The following is a 4,565-nucleotide window of genomic DNA, read 5'->3' as shown; positions in this document are numbered from 1 at the left end:
ATCCACCTCTTTATCACGTACTGTGTCAGCAATTTGTAAGAACTATGCCAGAAACTCAGTAGGTTCTTCCTGTGGAAGACCAGAATACTAGCAATTTTGCTGCACCATGATAATGAGTTGAGGATTTAGCTCAAAGCTGCTTGCTTTAATGGGAGGTATACAGATGTTACTCCCATATGCAGCTGTAATAGGGTTAGCATATGACCCCAGAGTCCTTCTGGAGTGCTCAATTCCACTTAGGTCCATGATGGAGAAAGGGAAATGATATGGATTCACAAGTAAAGTATAAAATACTTTTTTTTTAGGAATGACCGAAAATAATAAAATAAAATAAAAAAATAAAATAAAATAAAATTTCGAAAACTAAAAGAAAATAGAATCAAAGCAAATTGAAAACTAGATTGAAAAGATTTTGGAATTAGCAATTAAAAAGATATGATTGAAAATTATTTTGAAAAAGATTTGATTTTTGAAATGAGGAAAGAGAAAAACAACAAAATGACACCAAACTTAAAATTTTTAGAAAATCAAACATAAATTTTCCGAAAACCTAAAGGAAAACACAAAGAAGACACCAAACTTAGAATTTTTAAAGATCAAGAAGGGACTAAGAACATGCAAATTCAAAAAATTAAAAGAAAACAAAAGCATGAAATTGATACCAAACTTAAAATATGAAACTAAACTCAAATAAAAGACTCTAAACCAACAAAAATGAAACAGTCCTAATCTAAGCAACAAGATAAATCGTCAGTTGTCCAAACTTAAACAATCCCCGGCAACGGCACCAAAAACTTGGTGCATGAAATTGCAATCACACTTTTGTAATTCCGCACAACTAACCAGCAAGTGCACTAGGTCGTCCAAGTAATACCTTACGTGAGTAAGGGTCGATCCCACGAAGATTGTTGGCTTGAAGCAAGCTATGGTTATCTTGTAACTCTTAGTCAGGATATCAATAATTCTCAGGTTTAATTGTGAAAATTAAAAGAACATGAAATAAATACTTGTTTTGCAGTAATGGAGAACAGGTTGAGGTTTTAGAGATGCTCTATCTTCTGAATCTCTGCTTTCCTACTGTCTTCTTCTTCATGCACGCAAGGCTCCTTCCATGGCAAGCTGTATGTAGGGTTTCACCGTTGTCAATGGCTACCTCCCATCCTCTCAGTGAAAATGTTCAACGCGCTTTATCACAGCACAGCTAATCATCTGTCGGTTCTCAATCAGGTTGGAATAGAATCCAGTGATTCTTTTGTGTCTGTCACTAACGCCCAGCCCTCAGGAGTTTGAAGCTCGTCACAGTCATTCAATCCTTTAATCCTACTCAGAATACCACAGACAAGGTTTAGACCTTCCGGATTCTCTTGAATGCCGCCATCAATTCTAGCTTCTACGAAGATTCTGATTAAGGAATCCAAGAGATATTCACTCAATCTAAAGAAGAACGGAGGTGGTTGTCAGGCACACATTCATAGGTGGGAATGATGATGAGTGTCACGGATCATCACATTCATCAAGTTGAGGAACAAGTGATATCTTAGAATAGGAGCAAGCGTGATTGAATGAAAAAATAGTAGTAATTGCGTTAATCCATCAAGACACAGCAGAGCTCCTCACCCCCAACCATGGGGTTTAGAGACTCATGCCATAGAAGATACAATAAGAAATGTGTAATCTATCATGAGGTAAAGATACAATGTCAAAATATCCTATTTATAGTGAACTAGTAACCTAGGATATACAGAAATGAGTAAATGACGAAAAAATCCACTTCCGGGATCCACTTGGTGTGTGCTTGGGCTGAGCATTGAAGCTTTCATGTGTAGAGACTTTTCCTGGAGTTACACGCCAGCTTTTGTGCCAGTTTGGGCGTTTAACTCCAATTTTTGTGCCAGTTTCGGCGTTAAACGCCGGAAATTCTGTAGCTGATTTGCAACGCCGGTTTGGACCATCAAATCTCGAGCAAAGTATGGACTATTATACATTGCTGAAAAGCCCAAGAAGTCTACTTTCCAAAGAAATTGAGAGCACGCTAACTGAACTTCTGTAGCTCTAGAAAATTTACTTCGAGTGCAGGGAGGTCAGAATCCAACAACATCTGCAGTCCTTTTTCAGCCTCTGAGTCAATTTTTTGCTCAGGTCCCTCAATTTCAGCCAGAAATTACCTGAAATCACAGAAAAATACACAAACTCGTAGTAAAGCCCAGAAAAGTGAATTTTAAATAAAAACTAATAAAAACATACTAAAAACTAACTAAAATGTACTAAAAACATACTAAAAACAGTGCCAAAAAGCGTATAAATTATCCGCTCATCAAGCGCCCTCTTCACAAATGTCTATGAGGACTTGGTCCAACCTTTGATCAAAGTTGACCCTTCTAGTGTAGGGGTGTTCATCTCCTTGCATCATGGGCAAGTTGAATGCCAACCTTACATTTTCCGGACTAAAATCTAAGCATTTCCCCCGAACCATTGTAAGCCAATTCTTTGGGTCCGGGTTCACACTTTGATCATGGTTCTTGGTGATCCATGCATTGGCATAGAACTCTTGAACCATTAAGATTCTGGACTCGGAGGTGGAAGCTTTTGCCTTCCCTTTCCTCTTTCTAGAGGTTTCTCCGGCCTTAGGTGCCATAAATGGTTATGAAAAAACAAAAAGCAACGCTTTTACCACACCAAACTTAGAAGATTTGCTCGTCCCTGAGCAAAAGAAGAAAAAAGAGAGTAGAAGAAGAAGAAAGATAGGAGATGGAGGGGGGCTTTGTGTTTCGGCCAAAGGAGAGGAGTAGTGATTAGGTTGTGTGAAAATGAAGGAGTGAAGAAGGGTTTATATAGGGGTGGAGAGAGGGGTAGGTTTCGGCCATTATGGGTGGGTTTGGGAGGGAAAGTGGTTTGAATTTGGATGGTGAGGTAGGTGGGGTTTTATGAAGGATGGATGTGAGTGGTGAAGAGAATGGTGGGATTTGATAGGTGAGGGGTTTTTTGGGGAAGAGGTATTGAGGTGATTGGTGAGTGGGTAAAGAAGAGAGAGAGTGGTGGGGTAGGTGGGGATCCTGTGGGGTCCACAGATCCTGAAGTGTTAAGGATAACTCATCCCTGCACCAAGTGGCGTGCAAAAACGCCCTTTCTGCCAATTCTGGCGTTAAACGCCGGGCTGCTGCCCCTTTCTGGCATTTAACGCCAGCTTCTTGCCCATTCCTGGCGTTAAACGCCAGTCTGGTGCCCCTTTATGGCGTTAAACGCCCAAATGGTGCCAGACTGGGCGTTAAACGCCCTTTTGCTACCCTTACTGGCGTTTAAATGCCAGCAAGCTTTTCCTTCAGGGTGTGCTATTTTTCTTTCTATTTTTCATTCTATTTTTGCTTTTTCAATTGATTTTGTGACTTCACATGATCATCAACCTACAGAAAACATAAAATAACAAAAGGAAAATAGATAAATATAACATTGGGTTGCCTCCCAACAAGCGCTTCTTTAATGTCAGTAGCTTGACAGTTGGCTCTCATTGAGCCTCACAGATGTTCAGAGCAATGTTGGAACCTCCCAACACCAAACTTAGAGTTTGAATATGGGGGTTCAACACCAAACTTAGAATTTGGTTGTGGCCTCCCAACACCAAACTTAGAGTTTGACTGTGGGGGCTCTGTTTGACTCTGTTTTGAGAGAAGCTCTTCATGCTTCCTCTCCATGGTTGTAGAGGGATATCCTTGAGCCTTAAACACAAGGGATTCTTTATTCACTTGAATGATTAATTCTCCTCTGAGCAAAGGGGGTTCATCCTCCCAAGTCTCATTACCAAATAACTTGTCATTTAGCTTCATGATTGCTCCAAGGTACTTAGAAACTTGCTCTTTAGTGACATCTTCATCCTCTTCAGAGGAAGAATACTCATCAGAGCTCATGAATGGAAGAAGTAAATTCAATGGAATCTCTATGGTCTCAGTGTGAGCCTCAGATTCCCATGGTTCCTCATTAGGGAACTCATTGGAGACCAGAGGACGTCCATTGAGGTCTCCCTCAATGGCGATCACTGCCTCTTCCTCCTCTCCAATTTCAACCATGTTGATGGCCTTACACTCTCCTTTAGGATTCTCTTCTATATTGCTTGGAAGAGTACTAGGAGAGAGTTCAGTAACTTTCTTACTCAGCTGACCCACTTGTGCCTCCAAGTTTCTAATGGAGGACCTTGTTTCAGTCATGAAACTTTGAGTGGTTTTGATTAGATCAGAGACCATGGTTGCTAAGTCAGAGTAGCTCTGCTTAGAATTCTCTATCTGTTGCTGAGAAGATGATGGAAAAGGCTTACCATTGCTAAACCTGTTTCTTCCACCATTATTGTTGTTGAAACCTTGTTGAGGTCTCTGTTGATCCTTCCATGAGAGATTTGGATGATTTCTCCATGAAGGATTATAGGTGTTTCCATAGGGTTCTCCCATATAATTCACCTCTTCCGTTGATGGGTTCTCAGGATCATAAGCTTCTTCTTCAGATGAAGCATCCTTAGTACTGCCTGGTGCAGCTTGAATTCCAGACAGACTTTGAGAAATCAAATTGACTTGCTGAGT

This window comes from Arachis duranensis, chromosome 5 (assembly GCF_000817695.3).
Source record: "Arachis duranensis cultivar V14167 chromosome 5, aradu.V14167.gnm2.J7QH, whole genome shotgun sequence".
Classification (NCBI taxonomy): Eukaryota; Viridiplantae; Streptophyta; class Magnoliopsida; order Fabales; family Fabaceae; genus Arachis; species Arachis duranensis.
This window is presented reverse-complemented; position numbering follows the sequence as displayed.